We start from the raw sequence: 25,019 nt of genomic DNA on the forward strand, positions 1-25,019 counted from the left end.
TACCTTCACTCCTTGGCTTTGACTCCCCTAGTTCCACCCCTCCCAACTTCATGGACCCTTCATTTAAAAACCAATGTACTGAGTCCAATGAGTGTCACCCCAGATATGCATGCATATAGCGTTGTCCACCAGAGCATGAGAATCTACCAATGATCATGACCCCCAAAAAATTTCTCCACCCAGAAGCCATCAACTGCCAAAACTCCTCAGTTATGGCCATGCTTTGTGTGTTCCTCCCCATGCATGCTGGGATTTTGTTTGGCCTGATCTTGTATGAGTCTTATGTAGGTAACCACAGCTGCTGGGGGTTCACAAGTGACATGGTCATGTCATGTTTGGAGATGAAAGACAGCATGCCACAGCTTTGTTCCCTGCCTCCGGCTCTTAGGTTTTTTATTCCTTTTTCTGTGACATCCTCTGAGCCTTGGGGAGTTTTGCCTTTCTTTTTTCCTTCCTTCCTTCCTTCCTTCCTTCCTTCCTTCCTTCCTTCCTTCCTTCCTTCCTTCCTTCCTTCCTTCCTTTCCTTCTTCCTTTTCCCTTGGTTGCTGTTATTGAAAACATGTCTTGTTTTCTAGCCCAAACCTGGAACTTAGGATGTAGCTAATGCTGGCCTCAAATTCACAATTCTTCTTTCTGCCTTAGCTCCCCAAGTTCCAGAAGAGCAGGTGTTACAAGCCACACAATGAGCTCTCTGTTTCTCTTCTAGAAAATCAAAAGTAATCAACTTTCTTCACAATGTGTGTTACCTTTCCACTTCTCTTTTCTGTTCTTGAAAATGTTCAGAGACTAGTTAGGAAAATCTCCAGGTCGAGCGTGCCCTCTGGCTGAGCATGTCAAGCAGCTGCAGGCGCAGGGAGCAGCTTCCACCACAGAATTATTCCAGTTTAGCAGAGCATTTGTCTTGACTGGCACACAGAAGCTAAGGTAGCCACACACACATGCATATTTATAATACTTTTAGAAGCCTAAACTAAATTTTAAAGTGATTTCACAAGGCAGAAAATCAAATGTAATACTTCCAATTGATTGATGATTGTTTAAGAAAAGAGCATCTAGGTTTGCTGAATCCATGCATTAAAAGAAACAAAAACAATGTACTAGTTTATAGGTTACAAAGGCAAGAACACAGGGATTTCAAGCACAAAGAACGTTGGTTTATATCTGGCTTGTAAATGCAGAAGTTTAAAAGGTATAAATCTTTTTAAAAGTTTAAGACAGCTATTAGGACCAGGTGGTTGAAGGACACCCACACTCCTGCCTGGGGCCACCTGCTAGGTGCATTATGGGGTTTGGGAAGGAGAGAGAGACAGACTGCTCAAGTCCTTCGTGAGAGGACGATCTGAAGAGGCTAAGGAAGTGAAGGACAGGCTGATGAGGGTGACCTACTTCTCACCTGCAGCCAGATGATGTCCAGTCCCAAACTGTTGTCAAGAGCCATGTCTGGGTCCATGCCGAATAGCTATGGTATGTGTTGAAAGCCCTGGTGCCTGCTACCATAGAAGGTCATGTGGATACTCAGGCCTGGGCCACTACCTGGGGCCACGTTGTGGTCTGAGGGAGGTGACACTGTTGGGGCCATGCTTAGTGGTCTGTGATGCTACCAAGGCTCTATGGTGCCATCTGGGCTATGGCCAATGGCCATGTCTGTGTCCACAGCCTACCACAGCCAGTGTCTATGTTGATATTTATGGCCCTTGTTACCATTGAAGGCTGTGTGACTGTCCAGGCTGTGGGCCCCCACCTGGACCCATGTCAGAGTCCAGGAACCACAGTGCTGCTGGACCATGCAGATCTGAGTGATCCATGCTGCTGCTTAAGGCCTGCTGACATCTGGGCCCAAGTTCCCCCCTTGTGGTCATGTTTGGGTCTGTGATCCTGCTGCCGCTGGGATCTGTGTTGATGTCCATCACCCATGTCACCACAGGAGCCCATCCGAACCATGTGTTGAAGAGCATAGGAGGGCTGTGCTGAGCTGCCCTGCTTCTCACTGGCCAGGGAAAGCCACCCTCCACACCAGAGAGCTGAACCCACCCTTCACCAGCCCTGGGATAAGGGACTGATGACTCAGCATGGGAGAACTGGCCTCTGCATTTGGAAAACTGGCCCCATCCCTCACCACAAGTGTGGGAGAGCTTGTTCTGCTTTCCACCTGAGAGGGGTGGTCCCAGAAGCCCAGACTGATCAACTCATGCCTAGACGCACAGCCAGTGTTTGGAGTTGGCACTCCCTAACAAATCCACCACCTATGAGCTGCTAAAGCACGGAGGGGGCCAGTCCTGCAGGACCATGGCCATGGGATCACCATGCCCTGGGGCAACAGCAAGCCATCTGAGAGGAGTTTCCATGAGGATCCAGTAGTGCTGCTGTATATCAGGGGCCAGAGACCTTGAACCTGACTAACAGCAGTCACACAAGGAACATTTGGAAGCACAAAGGGTGCACTGCACGACACACACAGCAGCTCCCAGTGCTGCTCATGACTGAAGACGCCATGGAGAGGCGGGAAAGATGGAAGAGTGACATGGTTGGTTTACTTTTTAAATTAATATTCTAATTTATGTGTTTATTTGTATTTATTATTTTGTTTTTATTACTCTTTAATGTTTTCCTTTGGGTGAGACACTACAGGGTGAAGGGTGGATGTGGAGGGACTGGGAAATGAGTGGGATTGGGGAGCATGATATGAAATTTCCAAAAAATCAATAAAAAACTATGTTTAAAAAAAGTTTAAGATATAGACTTTTTCTTTTTCTTTTTTCAGTGCTGTGGATCATGCTAGGACTATGTGCATAATAAGAAAGCCATCTGCCACTGAGCTGCACAGGCTTCAGTTCAAGGTCTCCTCATAATGAAAATATTCATTTAAAATATTTTTCTTTCTAATTATACTAAAAAAACTTGAATTTATTTTATCAAAGAATCCATAATTAATTATTCTTGGTATTTAGAAGTCTCATGAATCAAGGAAGCTATTGTTATTCTACAAATACAAAAAGACTTGTCTAACTAAATAAATTATAGTCACTGATGTCCTTTAATTTAAAAGATGCATTTTTCCTGAGCCTGCTAGCACATGCCTGTGATCCCTCTCAGAGACAGGGGCAGGCATGGCTCAAGGGCCTCAAGTGTGTCAGCCTGACCTATACAGCAAGACCCTGTCTCACACATCAGGGCTAGGACATAGCTCATGGCCCAGTGCCTCCTAGCATGACTGAAGGTCCAGAGTCAATTCCCTGCACCACAAAATGCCTAGCTATTGTAAAAGTTTATAATTACATAGTTTATGTAAGTGGATACATACATATGAAGGAACTATATATAAAATCCCTGCTTTTAATGAGGTATAATTCATGTAACATAAAGTTAACTACTTTAAAGTGGACAATTCAGTAGCACACATTACAGCCATAATGTTGTGCAATTTCACTTCTGTCTAGTTCCAAGGACAGGTGGGACTTTCGCGACCCAAAAGCGAAACTCATACACACTGCCCAGTCATCTGTATCCCTCCGGATGGCAAGTTGGTGCTCTCTGCCTGTCCACTATGGCAATGGTCTGGTACCAAGCTCCTTCATTTCTGTGGAGTATCCACGCAGAAACAGAATTGCCCAGTCATAAGACGAGTCCATGTTTAACTCCTCAGAAACCACCAAATGGTCTTAGATCCTCACCAGCAGCATGCAGTTCCCATTTTCCATGTATCTTCCATGCTTTTGGTTACTATTTAGTTGCCCTGGGGCTGTGAGGTAGTAGCTAGTGTGGCGATGACTTGCATTTCCTCAGTGGCTAATAATGCTAAGCTTCTTCTTGAGCATTTTGGTCATTTGTAGACCTTCAGAGAAATGTCCAGCACAAATTCTTTGCCATTGTTTACATTGAATTGTCTTTTTGTTGTTTACTTCTAAAAGTGTTTTACATTTCTATGAAGCCAGACCCTTGTCAGATAAATGGACACTAGCACTTGGCTTTGTTCTAGAGGTTGTTTTCTTATTTTCTAGATAATGTACTTAGATATAAGGAGGCTTTAACGTTAATAACTTCCAAGATACTTGTTCCTGTTACTTCTCTCATTAGTGAAAGAAATCACTGCTAAGAGCAAGGTCGTGAGGATTTGCCTCTATGTTTTCCCTAATATCATTTCTATGTTGTCCTCTTATATTTAAGTTATTTTTCTTGGAGTTATTTTTTTATGTTCTGAAGTATAGGGCAACTGCATTGCACATTCATATTCATACATGGCTGCTTAAGCTCCAATTATTCAAAACATCATTTTCCTCATTAAGGTCTGACAGACTTTGTTTTTCCATGATATGTTAGTTAAATAGTGTTTTCAGCATCATTAGTGAACTTAAAGACTTTGACCTAATAGGAAATTGAGTTATTAATATCTATCCTGCATGCCTGGAACTCTATTCATTTATGCTATAAATTAGCAGGTTTAAAAATAGATGTATGAGGTTCAGTAGATCAATGTGTTTGTGGTCCAACCTAGCAACCTCCACTCAATCCCCAGAACCCACAACGTGGAGGAAGAAACCCAACTCTTGTCACTTGTCCTCTGAGCAGCAACCCTACACACATGGAATAAATAAATCACTGTGGTGGTTTTTGTTAGCTAAGCATATAAATTTACTCCTCCAAGATTTTTTGAAACATAGAGAGATGTGTGTTTTTTAAAGGGTTGATATAGATAAAGTCATCTGGTCATTCCAGATCACAAATCACAACAAAGCCAGGAGGAAGAAACTATAAATACAACACAGGTATAGAAAGAACCTAACAGCTCAGGCTCAGAAGGCCTGGATGTGAATCTGAAATAGGTCAGGAGGTATTAATTTTCTAAATAGCACAGTGATAATTCATAAAGTTAAAACATCTTATAACATGTTTAATAGAAATTACTGAAGGTTAGTAATTGAAAGAATTAAATACAAATCTAGGTTTCTTTTTGTTAGAGTGCCAAATCGATCTGTAAGCATATACAATGCTTGTAACAAAAAGAAGAAATGAAGAAGCATTTGTGTGGTTTCAAGGGTCTCTCACAAAACATACTGCAGTTCATTGTGTTTTGCCTTTCAATTCTTCTTCACAGTCTTCAGCTCTGAAAAAGTTTGAGTGTCAAGAAATCAATATGGCTCACTACTGGGCTCTATTAAACATCACCTCACGCCATTTCTTTTCTAGAGGCACCGATGAGAGATGCCCATAACATATATTCTCTGTACACCCTGTATTATCTTCCCAAACTAAGGCCTCAAAATCAGAACACCAGAACTACAGTGACAGAACACCAGAGCCATGGTGACAGAACACCAGAACCATAGTGATGGAACACCAGAACCGTGGTGACAGAACACCAGAGCCATGGTGACAGAACACCAGAACCATAGTGATGGAACACCAGAACCATAGTGATGGAACACCAGAATTGTGGTGACAGAACACCAGAACCATAGTGATGGAACACTAGAATTGTGGTGACAGAACACCAGAACCATAGTGATGGAACACCAGAACCATAGTGACAGAACACCAGAACTGCAGTGACAGAACACCAGAACCATAGTGACAGAACACCAGAACCATGGTGACAGAACACCAGAACCATAGTGATAGAACACCAGAACCGTGGTGACAGAACACCAGAACCGTAGTGACAGAACACCAGAACCATAGTGACAGAACACCAGAACCATAGTGACAGAACACCAGAACCGTAGTGACAGAACACCAGAACCATAGTGACAGAACACCAGAACCATAGTGACAGAACACCAGAACTGCAGTGACAAAACACCAGAACTATAGTGACAGAACACCAGAGTCATGGTGATAGCCATTTCACCTAAATTATCTCTGGCATTCCCAGATGGCCACTGAGTAGCACTAGGTCTTATTTCCCATCTTATTAAAAACAGAAACATCACAGATGCAACCTAAACTTTCAAGTTCCAATAAATATTTTCACGTCCATAATATAAAAACCCAAGACAATCAAGAAATCCTAAGCCTCTGATTAGTTAAGATGAGTCAAGTAATCGGTACTTCAGTATTATGAATGTCAGAAATATCTTATGGTTCTTTTTAGCATGAGTGTACACAGATAGTCACAGCTGTCTATAAATACGTTAAAGACTTGATTTTCTTTTGAATGCTTGTTAATCTATGACTATCGGAATCCACAGGGGCACAGTAAAGATGTTGGAGATTTGACAGGGCCTTGCTGTTTATTTGTTTCAAGCCCTGGGGTGAGCAATTAGCTAGATCCTAATAAGCTGATTGCTCATTGCATCTCATGGGGGTTTTATTTTCCACATCCTAATACCACAGCTATTTCAATAAGTAGCCACACCCAAGAGTCTCATTATTTATAACTATTTTCTGCATTTTCCTTAAATGTACATAAAGGTCCTTGTTACAAAGAACAGACTAGAAAATGAATATGAAAAAATAAGGAGGACATCAGTGAAGGGCTGAACAAGCGACTGTTGACAGCGGGGTCTACGGGGACAGACTGGCAGGCCCAAGCTCCCATCGTAAGTGGATACGCTCCCGCAGACTTTGAGATGGCTCCAAGAGGCTGAGCAAGGACCCCAACACTCCTCCCAAAGCAAACGCCTTCATGGAAGAAGACTGTGCAGTCCGAATCAGTCAAGCACAAATCAGTTCCCTAGGTCTAGATGGTTAAAGGAAATCATTTAACTGTGTTCATTGTTCTATTTTAAGTGGACATAGGAGGAAAAACCTCTCCTTTCTTTGTAACTTAGTACTAAGCTCAGTTTAGCAGACTGCACCCCTCAAAGTACTTTAAAACCTGCTCTGACGGCGTTTCCGCTGCGCCCCTCAAAGAGTATAAAACCTCCTCCAATAATGTTTTCTTCCAATCAAACCTCAGAATTTCGTGAATTTTTTCTAAATTTATTAATCTAGAGTATAAATGAATAATCCATAAAAATTACTTAAAATGCAAAGTCTCTATTACAAAATAATTCAGAAATTATTTCACACTCAAAAATAATAGGACAATAGCAGCAATGCTTGGGCATTATGAAAAATGCTTTCTTAGTTCCTTTTCTCCTTTGTCCTTTATTGTTTTTAAATATTTTTGCTTCTGTTTTATGTGTACGCTAATGTGCAGGTGCCCACAGAGACCAGAGGAGGTACCAGGTATTCTGAAGCTGCAGCTACAGACATATGGGTCCTGGGAACTGAACTCCAGCCATCAGGTCCTCTTCCCTACAGCCATCCCAGCACTCAGGTGGCAGAGCAGGGCGGATCTTTGTGAGTTTGAGGACAGCCGGACCTAAGATCCAAGACAGGCTCCAAAGCTGCAGAGAAACCCTATCTAAAGAAAAAACAAATAAAAAGGAAAGGAAAGGAAACAGAAGTGGTGGTCCATGCTTACAAGCACAATGCTGAAGGGATGGAGACCCACAGGTGCCCTGGGCTCAGCAGTTGGTGAGCCTAGCGAGTTCCAGGTCAATAAAAGATGTTGTCTCAAATGCAAGGTGGATAGCAGCTAAAGAGTGACCGTTAAAGTAAATTCTGGCCTGCACTTGCATCTGCACACACATGGACACATGCGTGCATACATACATATGCACATTTAAGAGAGGGACAGAGAGACAGAAAGGAGAGATAAAGGCAGCAGAGAGCAGGCTCAAGAGCACCACACTTAGGGATTTGGTGCTCCTTTGCTGTGTGGCATCTGTAAGATGGCTGTGCATCCTATATCTCATTATCTGGCCAGAATCTCATGTTCCTGTTAAACACAGGAAGCACAGCCCCTGGCCCCCTGGAATGCAAAAAGCAGAAAAGGAAAAATCCATACTGCTATTCTTGTCAGTTTAATAATAGAGAGTCTCAGATTTTCTATAAAATGAAAGAGATTCAATTGTGTGGTGGCACCGGGTCACAATGTCCCTGAGAACGCTGCTATTTGGAGCCCAGGCATCCTTCTCAGAAGGGTCCTGGCTGGAGGTTTAATAACATCAGTCGACTGCAGCGAGACCCTGGGAGGGCACAATCCAGAAGCGCACATCTGTGGGCTGTCTATTGCAGGGAGCCCCGAGTTACCTTGTGTGCAATTTTAGATCATCAAAGGTGACATTGGATGCTGTCTTCTTAATTTCAATCACAACCTTAAACACTTTGTGATGTAGCTAGCAGCAGCTCTGTGACTCTTTGGGAACAAAAGGCCACCTTTGCAAGGCTGGGGGAAAGGCACAACCACAGTAGGTGACCTGAGAGCCTCATGCTGTAAAATCTAAGCAAGGAAATAGGCTGACTTAGTCCCAGACACAGGGTCGCTAATTCCCTAGGAACTGCTGCTGTCTGGTACTTGCTGTATAGACTTCCTCCTAGAATCTGCATATCCTCTTAATGTGGCTCTCAGAGAAATGTAAGCACCAAAGGGAAGGGGAAAATGTATTCTTCAAAGGGCTCCCTCCTCCTTAAGAGATGCAAAGTGGGAAGGAAAGACAGGTGAGTATCCACTCTTACGCTCCGGCGCCATTTAGCTGTAAATCAACCTGTGATGACAGACCTCGGGAAAGGGTTGGCTCTGAGCATCGCGGAGGACCTGGAACAGAGATGGAATGAGGACAAGTAAATTACCCTTGGCCAGTGCCATGACTCAGAGGTGAGGGTTGTCTGATCCCTGAATCCAACACACTGGAAGGAGAAAACAGACTCATGAAAGTCATCCTCTGGCTATCTGTCTGTCTGTCTATCTATCTATCTATCTATCTATCTATCTATCTATCCATCTTTCTATCTATCTGTCTATCTATCCATCTTTCTATCTATCTGTCTATCCCATTCACAAACACACACAGAGAAAGAGGTCAATAAATAAATGTAAAAAGGATGAGACTGCTTTAAATGCTTAATCTCTGCATGTGGAAAGTCAAAATTCACTATGCAACCTTAAAAAGATGTCTTTTGATTTTAAAAGCTCTCTGCCTACACATATTAGCTCTAAAATTGGGGCTTGGAAGTCCCCTCTCCTGTGCATCAAGAGTGTCAAAGCCTCTGCTGCCTTTGCCAGACAGTAGCTTTTCCCAGTTTTGCCCCCCTACACCCCAGGTCTGGGAATACAAACTGATGCAAGCCACCTGCAGACTGAGCTGCCCTGACTGCAGTGCATAGAACTTCCTCAGCCCACTCTGCTATTTGCTTTACTGTACCTTTCTCTTCCCATGATATCTTTGTGTGGTGATCATGAATCACTAATCATTGTCTTAGTGACTTTTCTGTTGTTGTGATAAGACACCATGACCAAGGAAACTTATAAAAGAAAAAAATTTATTTGGAGTTTACAGTTTCAGACTGTTAGAGTCCATGACCATCAGGTAGGGAGCATGACCTAGGCAGACAGGCATAGTGATGTAGCTGTAGCTCAGAGCTCACACCTTGAGACACAGCCACAAGGCAGAGAAAGCTATTTAGAAAAGGCACAGGTTTTTGAAACCTCAATGCCTCCTCCAACAAGGCCACACCTCTCAATTCTTCTCAAACTGTTCTACCAACTAGGAACAAGTATTCAAACGAATGAGCCTACGGGAGTCAGTTCCATTCAGACAACCACAATGGTGGAGGTTGAGTTGGAACAGAACTGCAGAGCTCTTGAATCAAAGAAATCAGCATGGTGTGAGGGTGAGGGGAACTTGGTACCAGGAGCGTGGTGCTCAGGGTTCTCCTTGGCTGTGGACTCATCCTGCGCTTCTCTCTCCCCATCATGCCACCCTGGGAGTCTGGCTTACAGGCACCTTCCCATTCTATTTAGGGTTCAGTGACTGAGCTTTGGTCAGTGTGCACACGACACGATTAGACATGGGATCAGTACAGTTAATAAAAAAGATGAGAATTTACGCTCTCCTTTGCCAAGCTCAGTAGGAACATTTAAACAAGTACAGAGGGATTTTCCCATGTTCCCTTTTGCTGGCAAAAATTCCATAAGCATCTCTGGGATCTGAGGGATAGCAGTCACCCCATGTTTTATCTTCATCTCACACAGTAGGCTCAGAGGAAGGAGTCTGTTTGCTTCCCTGGAGAGCAGGCAGCATTCTCTAGACCTAACTGAGACTTCTGAGGACAGGTGCTTGGTAATTTTTGAAAATAAAATAGTAGTAATATTTTTCTCCTCTCAAATAATTGTACTCTCTGTACCCCACCAGGCATTTCCTCCCATAAATCTTCAGGTTTAAATTAAAATTCACACAGGAAGAAAAGCCTACTGACTTTAAACCATATAAATGTAATAACCTTTCTGCATCCACATTAGTTCCCTTTGCAGGCTGCACAAGGTCAAACAAAATGTTCTTTGTTCATATCAGAGTTTTCTATCTGCAAAAATGGTTTATGTTACTTTAGTTTGTCATTTCCTTCGGCATTTAAGATGTCAGAAGAGAATTACATTCCCATTTCATAGATGAAAATGTCATGATCCAGGACTCGGGTGTAGGCAGAGACTCAAGTTCATCCTAGGCTGCACAAGGAGTTCGTGAACATAAGACCCTGCCCCCCCCCACCCCTCCACCGCCCTCCTCCACTCCCTGACAAAAGGCTTGAGCTTCCACATCACCATTCCAAGTTTTAACAAATCCTTCTGTTTAAGATCCGCTTCTTCAGCCATTGGGGCCCTGCTGAGAAAAATCACCTGAAATCACTGCTTCACCCACTGGGGGTGCTGCTGAGAAAAATCACCTGAAATCACAAGCTGACATTTGAGGTTCCTAAGAGAGAGCCTGAGGTGGTTCAGCTAGATTTGTCATTGTTATTCCATCATGGCCAACCCAGAAGCATGGTGACACGCACACAGTACATTCTCCTTCGGGCTCATAATGCTATCTGTTTACCATTTACCCATTACTCAAGCAAATGTGAGGCTTCATGGTGCTTCCTGCTTCCTCTTCAGGCAGTTAAACCCGAGGAAGGTGGGTGTGTTTGGGGACAGACCACAGAAGCATCCATGCCAAATGGAGGGTGTCTACTCAGTTCCCAGAGAGCTTCCTCTCAGGATGAGCATCCAGCAAATGCTCTTGGCTTGTCAATGAGAGTAACATCAACAGCTCTGAATATTAACCAACCCTCTGATGAGTGAGCAACCAGTTACTCAACAGTTCTCACAAGTGGAGATGATATGGGAAGTCAATCTCCATATCTGCTGGTTAGAAAAGGCTCACATATTGTGGTATGAACAGAAAGAGTTGAAGCATAAGGCACAGAACAATTTCCAGATTCTTTTGGTTGCTTCTTAAAATGTCTTATCACCTGGTTCCAAGGCATTATTTGCCAGCTCTAATCACTAATGAGGCTTCCCAAGATAAAACGGAATTAAGACTTTGAGCTGCTTTCGCTCACCCTAAAACTTGCTCACCATAAAGAAGCCACAAGCCTCACTCCACTGAAATCACAGTGCAGGCTGCTTCCAGCCTGGGACTGAGGACAGTCACTATAAGAGAATGCAACGTGCATGTGTCCCGGCCCCAAGAGTTTCCTCTGGGTTGTAGAGGAGTCCTTGCAAGTCCCCACCACTTCCCTGGAAGCCTTGCCCAGACAGCTCACCAGAGACAGGGAAGGGGAAGAGTGTTACCTACAGAGGCATGAATCATCCCTACAGTGCCTTCTCAGCAGTGACATCAGCCTCCTGCTACCTGAAGCTGCCTCTACTTTTTCTATTCATTTCAAAGCAATTGTTAGAAATGCAGAATGCATCCCACACCCCCACTCACCCCCCACAACCACCCCTAACAGTACTAGTCGTGGAATCAGAGAATTTTTATTCTTCCAACTAGACAGATCTGGCCTTCTACTGCTATCTTGTGAACCCTTGTGGAGTCAATAAGATAAGTAAGTGATTGAGTTTTAGATACTCCCAAAAATGTGAAAGGATAAAATCAAGTAGCTGATATCAAAGTAAAATCCCAGGAATGGATACCCTGTCAACAGCAGAGGGTGAAGGTACATGCTTGTAAACTCTGGACTTGGCAGTTAGAGAAAAGAAGCAGGAGTTGAAGGTCATCTTTGGCTGCATAGTGAGCTCAAGAACAGATTGGGCCACATGCTAAGCAGTTGGGATGTCACAATGAGTCAAATCCAACATGTCTTCATGGAACATGCAATGAGCCAGTCTAGTGCGGAAGGTGGCCACTCATCATGCAGGTACAGAAACTGATACAAAATGCCTCTGTTTGCCCTAAGTACAAAGAAGAGCTCCATGGTTGCATGGAGCCCTGTTAGAGGGAAATCCAAGCCAGCCAAGGAAGCAGACAAATACCCCTGAGGAGATAACTACTGAACTGAAGGCTAAAGAAAGACAAAACAAAGACGGTAGCATATGCCATGCCCTGTGACAGGCAGGTGGTGACAGGCAGGTAGCAACAGTCAGGCAGTGAAGGGAGCCATTGTGGCTAATGCACAGGGAGAAAGCAACAGCTTGGGTGATATAGAGTCGGGGATGCGATAGAGGCAGGCGGCACACGGCTTCAGTTAAGAATTCTGGCCATGCAATAAAAAACACGAGAAGACATTAAAAACGGGGTCAATGGTGGGGAGGCGGTTATGACAAGACGAGATCAGTGTATCAAATTGATTGCTGAAAGGACAATGAGTGGAACAGAGTTGTGGGGGACATGGGGGGACCACATGAAGATCTCGGAAGGCACAGACGGTGCAAGGCCAGGGAATGGTTGTGAGAGCTATGGTAGAAAAAGTGCAGACGTGGAGATAGCGATATGACTCGGTGGGCAGAGCGCTTGCTGAGCACCACAACGCTTCAAGTTCGATCCCTCTCAACCACATAAGGTCAGATACAGTGATGCCTGTCTGCAATTCCAGACCCGGCGAGGTAGAAACAGGAGTAACAGAAGTTCAAGGTCATCCCAGCTACATAGTAAATTTGAGACTATCCTGGACTACGTGACATCCTGTCACAGGAGGGAAAAAAGAAAAAGGGAAGGAAGAAAAGAAGAGAGGGAAGGAGGGAGAGAGGGAGGGAGAGACGGAATAAGGAAGGCAGCAGACAGACAGAGACTTTCAGTACTTGACTGAGGTGTGCCCAGTGGAGAGGGAAGGCTGAAAACTTCTGAAGATGAACTGAACTCTGGAAACAGCCTGGGCTCTCCATCCTAGGAGTAGAAGGATGAGATTCTTTCCTGCTCCCTAGCAAGAGGGGCTCTGGGGAGGTCTCGAAATGGCTGCATTTTGCCTTTGCTGCCATTTCTACATCTACCCTCTGCCTGGTCTCTTGTCTCTCAGAGAGAACATGCCTTCATTTCCCACAAATTCAAATAGAAACAAACCAATTCTTATTGTCAGCTGAGGAACCAAGGTGAGAAGACCACCCAGGATGTTCAATGTTGTTTTTGAAAAAGTGAGAAGTGTATTTTCTCCAACTGAGCCCCACTGTGACACCATTAGGTTGCTTGGTAGAACTGACTTGTGACAAGAAGCACGCTACAGCCTGCTTTTAGGTATTTACAGTGCTCATTAACCTGCATCCACACACACACACACAACCTTACAAATCTAGTTTAGAATGAACTGTACAGATATAGATACAGATATAGTTACAGATTTGCTTATTCTTTAAAATTAGTTATTGGGGAGGGTGCCTAAGCGAATGTGTGGAGGCTGCAAGACAACTTGTGGGAACTGACTCACTCCTTCCACCACCAAGTCCCAGGAATCCAGCTCAGGGTGAGACTTGACCAGGCCACACTTACTCATTAAACCACCTGGCTAGTTCTCCCTGAATCTTCCCATCCCCCTTCCTTCCTTCCTTCCTTCCTTCCTTCCTTCCTTCCTTCCTTCCTTCCTTCCTTCCTTCCTTTCTTCGGAAGCCAGCTTTTATGCATGTGCGCGCGCACACACACACACACACACACACACACACACGCAGACACACAGCTGCAGTGCCGAGGCTTAGACCTCAGGAAGAGTGCCTCAGTCCTGATTATGACTACTGTAGTTCACTGCACAGCAGCCTGGGGTCATTTCTCCAGACTGCTGGAGTGTGAGAGTCCATGTTCTTGAGTAAGGACCTTTCCTAGGAATAGATAATCCTCTCAAACTGTGCAAACTCCACATTTACCCTGTGGTTTCTTGGTTCCTTCAGAGCAAAAGCACATTGCCTGGACTCTACCAATGCCCACTACAGCAGAAGAAATGGCGTCTTCATGAACACTGTGACCAATAGCTTACCATTTCTACCACCTACAAGACACATTTTCACCTAGAAAACCCTTACATTTAGTGATTTCTTTTTTAGGAACCCAGTACTTTTAAAACACATGAGGGGGAAAGATCTATGGGCAAAAAACATGTAGACATTACCAGAACTCTGCCCTAATAACGCCATCTACATAATTTGCTCTCTTCCAGACACTTCAGTCCCTCTACCCTGAAGTCACAGGCTTTATGAAGTCTTCAAGTTTTCCATCATTTAGTATCATCTGTTACCCTCACCAGCCCAGGGCCACCCACTGTGTGAGTAGCTGCGAGGTACCTGGTAGTAGTCCTCAGACAAGATGGTCCTTGAACTGGGCATCTGTGAGTCCTCAGATTTCTCAGATGCATTTGCTTCTGTGACGTCCTTAACAGACGATGGAAAGTTAAAATCCAAGTCAAGCTGCCTTAATTCCCACAGTCATGGTCTGCACCTTCTCTGCCACTGCTTCTGTCTGGGATGAGACCAGGGTGCTGGCATCCTCGCCTTTGGCTACTTTGACAGCATCCATCAACTTTTACTGATACGTTCCCTCTCCTGGTTGAGTGATGCTTCTTGGACGTTTTCCCTGGGCTTGGCCTTTTTGCATTCTTTAGTCCTGTCACAAATGCAGTCTGGCTTACTTGGCTCATGTAGGTTCCTCTGGGTTTCCTTCGGTTGGATCTGAATTAGTGAAAGCTATAAAGTGTTCAGGGTGAGCATGTGGTCCTCTCTGGTCTCTCCCAGGTGGCAGAGCAGAGGTGGGTGACATGACTGGAGGCCACATCCTTCAAGTACACTGGCAGTGTGCTCTGCTTGCGAGCAATGGCCTCAGTGATGTCCACTCAGTGATGGACCCTGACGTCTGAATCCGTGATCACCAAGTGTTTAGTGAAACTATCCCCTTTCCTACTCCTTGGGTCCTATTGCTTAAGCAGTTGGTGTTGATATCTACATCTCATTCCAATGACCTTTTCTGACATTTCGATCTCCTGCAGTCAAATCTCCCACTTCAGATATGATATTCTCACTGTAGTCAAGGCTGCCTAAATCCTTTAGGGAGTGACGATCCCTGCCCCCTTTCCCTACACACACACACACACACACACTCACACACTCACACACACGCGCGCACACACATACACACACTTGTTGGTCCTCTGTTGTGCTTTAAGAAGAACAAGCCAAAAGCCCAACAGTCGCTGGGAGCAGAAGCTCTTCTCGCTGCCAGCAGCTTGAAATTGTGGGGCGCCCACAGTTTTTCAGGCTGCTGTGCCAAACACCTTGATTGATGTAACCCTGCATTATTTCTTATTTCCCCAAGTTCCTTATGAGAGGAATTACCTCTGGCCTGTGCCCAAATAGGTAGGAAAATGTCATCCAAACATGGTGTATCTGTAAAGCTTAGATATTGAAGGAAAAGGCATGACTTAATGAATGCCAGGATAAGACATGCACACTAGCACTGTACAGCTCCTACCTGGCAACAACACTTTCCGGATCTCCTCTAGGACTTCCCCAAAGAGTGTGAGAGGCATCACTATGAATTAGGGGCTTTGATGAAGAAGAGCTGTGGCTGCTGAAGTAGCCAGCGGGTCAGCATTTGGTACAGCATCAAATTTGGGATTACAAAGCACAGGATGAGGACACATGACTGGAACGGATCTGTAGGGCTCTGTGAAAGCAAAACTCAGCTAAGGAACAGTCCCAGGCACAGTACAAGTCCAACATAGACAGTGCCCTGAGCTGCATCCCTAGCATCAAAAAAGAAAGGAGGAAAACAGGAGGAGGGAAGGAGAAATGGAGGAGAATAGGGGGAAAGGAAAGAGAGAGGGGATGGGATGGAGGCCTCTCTTAAATCTGATAGTTTGCTACAGTCTCACCCCTTCAACAAATAGCCACCCACTTCTGAGGTCTCTACTTACTGATTCTTATTTGTGTTGGGGTGGATGGGTGATGTGTGTTTTGTGTGTGAGAGGGTGTGGGTCAGAGGTCAACTTCAAGTGTCATTCCTTAGGAACTATCTACCTTGGTTTTTGTTTTGAGATAGGGTATCTCACTAGAACAAGGGATGTGAAGTGGATCTCATGTGTTTGAGCACTTGAGCCCCAGGCTGGTACTGTTTTAAGAGATCATGGAACCTTTTAGAGGTGAGGCCTACCTAGTGGAAGCAGGTGGTTAGGGTCATCCTGGGAGGTTCTAGACCTGGCTGTGGCCCTAGGCGCCCCTCTCTGCTTCTTACCTACTGCCCTAGGTGCCCCCTCTGCTTCTTACCTACTGCCCTAGGTGCCCCCACTGCTTCTTACCTACTGCCCTAGGTGCCCCCTCTGCTTCCTACCTACTGCCGTAAAGTGAACAACCACGAACTGCTACACCAAGGCAGAAGCCCAAGTCACAGTGCACCCCTGCCGTGACACTGTGAGCCACAATCATGTGTCTCCCCTCAGCTGTTTTTTCTCAGCTACTTGGTCACAACAATAAGACAAGCAAATAAAGAGAGAAAATAGAGAAGCCAGTGTCCTTCTGAAGACACCAGAGTTCTCTTGCAGAGAAGTTCATAAAGTGAGGAGTTCAGACTTTCTGCCAGCAACTAAAATCAGCTGCCACTTAGAAGCTGTGTCTCTCTCAGGTGGATGCTCCAACCTAGTCAGTTTTAGAGAAGACAGAACACAGGCCCATTTCCTGGCTGCACCCTCGGATGAGACCCAGAGCCAGAATCACTTGGGCCCTTGACCACAAAAGCTGTGCTATAATAAATGCTGACTCTTGACTTGTGCTGCGAGGTTTTTTGGGAACATTCTGTCCTGCAGGGGTAGATAATTAGTTTGCCAGGGAAATACCAACTACATAGAAAAGCTTTGCTCTTGCTGAATCGCTCTGGAAACCTGGAGGTAGCCATTGCCCTCCATGAAGACAAGATATTTTGTCTTCTTGGGGTTTGACCATATCAAAGATTTGTCACTTGAAGGACAGTACCAACAGCAGTCTACAAACCAGGCTGCCAGAGAGTCAGGACAAATGCAATGTAAGCAAAACCTGGCTGAACAATGTTGGGAATAAATTTCTTCAGTGAGTTGATCAAATAATTCCCCAGCAACCTGGAAGCAAGCAAGCTACTCCTGAGGATTAGCCACACAAGAGCCTTGGTAGGCACATGTGATTAGTCATACAAAAATTCTATCAATGTCAATCATCAAAGCCTGTTAGCATTCAGTTTAACCCCTATGGTCTCTAGAAACAAGGCAATAACAGACTGAAAAAAGCAGCCAAGCTCTTTGGTGTATGGATGTATGATCTTCTGGGGGTTTAAAGGTGTATTTACAGATGTTCACCCCAGAGCCGGCAGAAGCCTGTTGATTTATTTGACCGAGAAGGTTTATTTAGTTAATTAACTCACTGGGATCAATCTAATCCAGAGATTCTGCAGGCTGCCTGGAGGCACCGATGCGGCAATCACACAGATAACAGCAATGGAGGTCTAGCCATGTTCAATGTGCTGTCTGAACTTCAAAGTCACCCAAAGACTTGGCTTCTGCCCCAAAAGTAAATTTCCTGAACACAGATCAAGGAGCTTTTCCCAAAGGCTAAACTTTAAGCAGAAACGTCAAATCTCCACCCTCAAGAGATTTCCAGAAGTCAGTGACAAGTATTCCCTAAGAACCCAAGAAGCCAGAAAGTTAGGAAGAAGGAAGCTGCAAGGGACCTGGAGGGACAGTGCCCTTCCTGCAAGGAGCCCTGACATACACACAGTGACGCAGTGACTTGGCCGAACCTTTCCTTCAGAATGTAGTAGTTTTAATCAAAAAACAAATAAATTAGGGTACTGAAGATGTAGCCTGGGTTACAAGTCAGCCTCGGCTTACATAGGGAGTTGGAGGCTACTCTGCCCTAGAGACCCTGTCTCAAAATAAAAAAGCTATAAAATTTAGGGTAAAATATATGTTTTCTCTAATATCTCTTTAGGGGCACGGCTGGGCGGGGTAGAACTATCCAGTGCACAGTATAAGCTGGAGTCCTCAAAAAGCATCTTCAGCTGGCAAGGCTCCAAGGGCGTCTTCAGCTGGCTGGCTAACTTCAAGCCAATTGGCTCATCTGGCCCTCATAGCACTGGTTTTTAGAGAGTGCGTGCCCCCAAAGCCCAAAGGTGCAGAGCAGTAACAAACTCCCTGAAACCAGGGACTTGCTTCCTTGAATCTGGCCAGCAAACAGTGCTTCCATGGCAAGCAGAGGTAGGGCCAACAGAGCACATGCCAGCTCTGTACTGTTTGTAAGCACAGAAGTGCCATTTCTGATAAGCTCAGCTGTCAGGCACTGGGTGCCCCATCTTTGTGACTTCACTAGGCTGGCATAGGCTGAGAACCTATTACAGGAGATTTGCATGCCCATAGAAGGGAAGATATGGAAATGGTTCCTAAGTCCCCAAGAGTGGGCTGGTTTTGAAGTCAGGTGGATGCACTTCAAAGTGAACCACCGACTCAACTGAAATCCTTCTAGGCCTAGAAATACAGAAATTTACCTGTGGGCAAAGCTAAAGCTAGAATTTGAATCACATTTATAGACTGACCATTTGTTCCCTACAACTCAGTTTTTAGCTGGTTTATTTACTAACCAGCCTTGACTATTGAAATACTTCTTGACTGTACTTAGATTTAAAATCGGACAGGGATCAGTAAGAGTGAATCAGCCAGCTGTCTCTTCCAAAGGGACACCACGGCAGAGCACCAAATGAACTGCTGTCCTATGAAGAGCCACCAACTCCGGGAATAGGTGGGGGTTGATAGCAAAGTGAAGAGAGCTCAGAAATGTAGTTAGGAAGTACTTATGCATAGTTCACCATCATGGGGGCATGACGTCAGCTTTTTAAATAGTGTGCATGGATGGAAACAGGAGGGATAATGGAGGCGCAGGGCCCTCCAGGTATGTGGGGGGATGGAGAGGAGGGTCCTCAAGAGGACCAAAGGATAAAGAAAATTCAGACTCAGAAGCCTGGAGGCACGTGGTGATCTATATGCCACCTTCAAGGACACCTGTTTTCCTTCCACTGGTTGAATGGATGACATCATTTGACAAGTCATCTTCAATCATGTCCAGGAGTCTCAGGGACAGGAAGAGACAGCAGCAAGACTAAGCAAGAGACTCAAAGGCAGTGCTCCTTGGGATGCCAGCCCAGTTCTATTGCCCCCTCATCAGATGACTTTATTATTCTCACTGTTCTTTGGGCTATTTTATTAAGGACCAATACAATACAAAACAATGTCTGGAGGTCACTGAGGACCATTCCTTGGAGCTTAGTATCTAAATTAAAAGTAATCATTCTTTCATGTGTGATTAAGTAGAAAGATATGAAAGCTATAAAATCTAAGAAAATGGGATGGAAAGTTTTGTTGAATCAGTGTCTGCTTTAAAACCTTTTAGGGCCTGTGAGTTGTCTTAGAGGACGAGGATACTCGTCATCAATTCTGACTACCTGATTTCAGTCCCTGGGGCTCTACACAGTGGAAGGAGAGAACTGACTCCCGTAAATTAGTCTCCCAACTCCACACTTGTGTGGTGGCATGTGTGTGTGCATACAGAAACACACACACTAGACAGACAGACAGACAGATATAAATATATTATATCTATTATGCATATGTTAACAACTTTACTTTTCATTAGGGTAAAATTTATATACGATAAAATTTCCCATTGTAGAATGAATAACCCAATGGGATTTAGCAGCACAGTCACAATTTTGTAAAACCATCTTTTCTACTTCCAAAAGATCCCCAATATTGTGAAGTAAACCCCATACCTGCTAGGTAGATGCTCCTCTCCCCACACCTCCCATCATTACCACAACTTCATTCTGTCCCAGGAGATTTTTCTCTCTCAGATATTGGTCATGGATGAATCATAAAATACATTTATCTTGGTGAGCCAGGTGGTGGTGGCACATTCCTTTAATCCCAGCATTCTAAAGGCAGAAGCAGGCATATCTTTGTGAGTTCAAGGCCAGCCTGGTCTACAAGAGCTAGTTACAGGACAGGCACCAAAACTACAGAAAAACCCTGTCTCAAAAAACCAAAAATAAATGCATACATACATACATGCATGCATACATACATACATACATACATACATACATATGTATGTCTTTTTGTGCCCAGCCCTTCTCATTTAGCATAATGATTTTGCTGTTCATCTATATTAGGACATATTTCAGTTCTTTATTTTTTTCTATGGCTGAGTGATATTCCTCTGTGCATGAATTCTGGGATTTGTTTGTTCATTCCTCTGTCAATAGATATTTATGTTTCTACCTTTGGGTCATTGTATTATCTTTTCCTCCAACACCCAAGCATACTCCAGATTTACCAAGCTTTATCATGTGTCTTTCCTGTTGAAATAAAGATATTATTGGTAGTTTATTTGAGCAGGGTTCTATGAACGTTGTAAACAGAGGAGAAGAATAAGAAAAGAGTTGGGCCAAGAACAAACACTGGCATGAAGAAGAAACGAGCAGTCCCACTGTGGAGGGATAGGAAGCTTGGGGACACATGGAGGTAGGGCTGGGAAAGTCATTGTCATGCTGACCTGAGGGCTCTGCAGAAGTTTCATAGGGAGACTGAGGATGTTGGTTGAAAGTCACCTAATGGTCCTCCTTATGCTGCATTAGCTGACTCTGGGGATAGCCGTCCCCTCCTAGTGAAGATATTTCAGTAACGGTTATCATAAGATTGCCTTGAATCCTAAGTTCCTTTCATATAATCACTTAAAGTTTATTCAACTTTAAGTGTCAAATAATAATTATACAAAAAATAATAATTATTATACATATTTGTGTGGTATAGTGTACTATTATGACACATGAATTAATATACCCTAACCATCACCTCAGATATTTCTCATTTTTGTGATGAGAATATAGAATACACGTACACACATACACACACAAACGCACACACGTGCACACATACGCACACACGCGCACACACACACACACATAAACATTCATCAAGAGTTAGTGACCTACCTCTGTCACCAGAAAAATGTTAAAATTCATCTTTAAAGAAAAGGGAAGCCTAGCGTAGTAGCTCATGATTTAATATCCCAACACTTAGAAGACATAGGCAGGTGGATCTTTGTGAATTTGAGGCCAGACTGGTCTACAGAGTGAGTTCCAGGACAGCCAGAGCTACATAGTGAGACCCTGTCTCTGAAAAAAGGAAGGAAGGAAGGGAGGGAGGAAGAAAAAAGAGAAGAAAAGGGAAGGGAAGGGGAAAGGGGGAAGGATTTTTGAAAAACCAGTCTATCTGTAATGCTGCGATGGCCCCTTGGTAAAAGCCTTTGCTGCTGATGGATCAACCTGACTCCATCTTAAAGATGGAAGTCATTTTGTTAAAAATTCAGAACAAGTTCATTTCTGTTTACTACAAAATTCAAGTTTGACCATGCTTTAACCTGTTTCTGGAATTTGATAGCCTCCCTACCCTGTGGAGTTTAACTTACAACTTGGACATATCCTGATAAGATAAGACATTCTGCCAAATAATTTTAAAATTTTCAGACAAGTTCCTATATAACCAAATTCCTCTGGAAATCCCCCAATCCTTAAAAAATGCCTAGGCTTGGAGTTTGGGGGTGATATAAACTCTGACCCTCTCCTGTGTTCGATGCTGTTTTCAAACCCCACTTTAGGTTTTTGTCACTGCATTTGCCAGACTAGCTAGACCAGGACTGGAAGGGATTTCCATCTTTTCTCCCATCCTGGCATCCTACGCTAGCTACATGGGCTGTGGAGATCTGAATTCAGGTCCCCATTCTTGTAAGGCCATCTCCCCGTTCAAGCTGATTTACCCTCAGAGCCATCTCCCCCTTCAAGATATTGGTTCTTAATTTCAAGACCAGCCATTCAATTCCAAAGGGACAATTTTTAAATGTCATTAATAAGTCACAAAGACCATCAACTGGTGTATGGACAGTGAGCTCTGGAATGGGAGTTCTCCTACTGTGAATCCCGAGCGAGCTGTAACCACAGGGATGGTGTTCCTGGTCCATCACTTTCAGACAACTGTGAGGGCGTTCAGATCATCATAGCAGAATACGGTGCCCTGGGGGCTTCAACAACAGAAAGTTAGCTTCTCAAAATAATGAATTTTGAAGTGCAAGAGCACAGTGCCTTCGGTGGTCATGCCTTCTGGTGAGGCTTCTCTTTCTGACTTACAGAAGGCTGGCAAGGTTAGGTTGTGTTCTCACCACACACAGCCTTCCTCTGTGTCCTCTGGACTGTGTGTTCCCATCCACATCATCTGATTTGATCTTAATTAGCTTCCTATAGCCCCACCCCCAAACAGCACATTGGAGGTTAGCACTTCAATATGAATTTACATAATTCAGCCCCTTGCACTTATTAATCAGAAGCACTAAAAATTGGTCCCAGCTAAAATTGAGCCTCAGCAGGTCCTGTGGGTCATTCTGGTAAATACTTACATTTGAGAATCACTGACCGGAAAATGAAAACTTGCTCTTCCGATATCTGTGTTCTTAAAGATTTGTGTGTTTGTTCATCTGAGGAGTATGTGAACTTTAAAGGCGGGCCCATAAAATGTGCCAAGATGATCAGCTGTGTTGGCCTCTCTGTTAGCAAGGTTGAGTGTTTTTATTAAGGACCTTTTGGAAGGACCAAAGCAATCCACACACAGTGAAAAGGAACTGAGCCAAACCCTTTAATGGGGCTCCAAAGGGCTTTCCTACCAGGACGGCTGCCATTAGAGGGGTAACCTGCATTATATATGCATATTCCTGCATTATCTGCATATAAACATAGCCATTTGGCCCCTGACCCAGCACTTGTGGGAGACAGAAGTTTGAAGAGAAAAATCTAAAATCAGAGAAAGGGATCCTTTGCTCCAAAAGGGGATGGTTTCTCTGGAAGCATTTAACCTGTAAGACATTGATTTCCACCACAGCAGCAGAAGCAAAAATACAGCCTTTTTCTATTCTAGAAAAACCACAAGACAAACAAAGCAAAGGAAAACCATGAGAAGACAACCAAGAAATATGTCCTCAAAAGTCAGCATGACAGCGCCTCTTCATGGATGGCCAAAGCAAGTGTAAAACCATTAGGGAGACACTCAGGCTGGGGCTGATCCTGAGAGAGAAACAGACAACACCAGACAAGATGGAAAAGCCATCCACAACAGGGATTTCAGTCAGCCCAATCCACTGGGAGGAGGAGGAGGCTGAGACACAACACAACAGAGATTTTTGAAAAATGTTTCTTCAACTGAACAATAAAGAGACAAGAGGTTTTTAAGTTGTCAAATGTTATTTTTACTTCTGTCTATATGGTCATAGTTATTTTTTTTTAAAGAAAACTAAGGGTTAAGTGTAGCTTTCACCCTGAATCCAAGTTTTGTTTTTATTTTTGTTTTTAGAGAAAAAAGAGACTATTATAGAAAACCACTAGTTAAAATCCTGTGAACAACTGGGCATGGGGGAGGCTGGAACCCAACTGATAAATTTAGAAACAAACGCAACATCCAATGATCAGGGTGCCTCATGGATAGAGGGGCGGGAGATTTTATGAGCTAGGATGTCTGCTGTGAGACTGTGTCTTCTGGAAATGATTAGAAGCTAAGCCCAAGAAATCTCAACAACATTACTGCTTAAACAAGACCTGAACAATGACAGCACCAATTGACATGCCTGTGTGCCTGGGGGATCTCTAGGGACCTCAACACAAGGTGAAGACTAAAAACATTTCCCATCCTGACCAAAATGCCTCTCTCATCCAAGTGTGTGTGAGGCTAAACTTACCAGGATTTCCTAGTAGCCTTTTGGCTTCCAGCTTAACTTCACTTAAAGAACTATTCTATATGATTTCATATTCTGATATTTCTAGAGCTTGCTTTATGAAAAACTGCATGCTAATTTTAATAAATGCTCAATATGCATTTTAAAAGAATGTGCACTCTGCTGTTGGAAGGGGCTCTCTCCATGTCAATCACAATAAGCATATTAATAGCATGCTTCAAACTTCTGCAATTACTGACTGTGACATCTTTAAAAAACTTACTAGTGTGTTTTTCTGTCTTTTTCATATTTTTGCTTATTTTGATAACAAATTTTAATTACATTTCTCTCTTCTCTTTCCTTCCTTTCAAGCCTTCTATATGCCCTTCCCTACCCCCTCAAATTCTTTTTCATTAATTGTTCTTGCAAGCATATATTTTTATATACATATTTCCCCAAATATAATCTGTTGAGTCCATGTAATGTTACTTGTAGGTATACTTTCATGGCTGTTTAGCACTGAACAAGCAATTGGTGTGCTTTTCCACGGGGAAAACCACTTTTCCTTCTCCAAGCTTTCCTCAGTTGTCTGAAGTTCTTTGTATAGGATTGAGGCCTCATGGGATTTTCCTTGTGCAGTTTGGCAGACTATAATCTATAGAACCACAGAAGTCTAGGCGGGCAGTGGTGGCACACATCTTTGATCCCAGCAGTGGGGAAACAGAGACAGGTGGATCTCTGTGAGCTCAAGGCCAGCCTAGTCTACAAGAGCTAGTTCCAGGACAGGCTCCAAAGCTATAGAGAAACCCTGTCTTGGAAAATAAAATAAAATAAAATAAAATAGAGAACCACAGAAGTCACTTACAGAGTAAGGAACTAGAGGAGAGAAGGATTTCCCGAGGAAAAAGAAATAGAATAGATATAGATGGGAGGACTGGGTTGGGAGGATCAAAAGGAAGAGGAGGTAAGAGCCAGGTGAAGGAAGGAATGCAAGGAAGGACAACTAAAACTAAGGGCCATTTGAGGGGTACAG

Source organism: Alexandromys fortis, unplaced genomic scaffold (genome assembly GCF_014885135.2).
Source record: "Alexandromys fortis isolate MF-2015 unplaced genomic scaffold, M_Fortis_MF-2015_v1.1 scaffold_96, whole genome shotgun sequence".
Taxonomy (NCBI): Eukaryota; Metazoa; Chordata; class Mammalia; order Rodentia; family Cricetidae; genus Alexandromys; species Alexandromys fortis.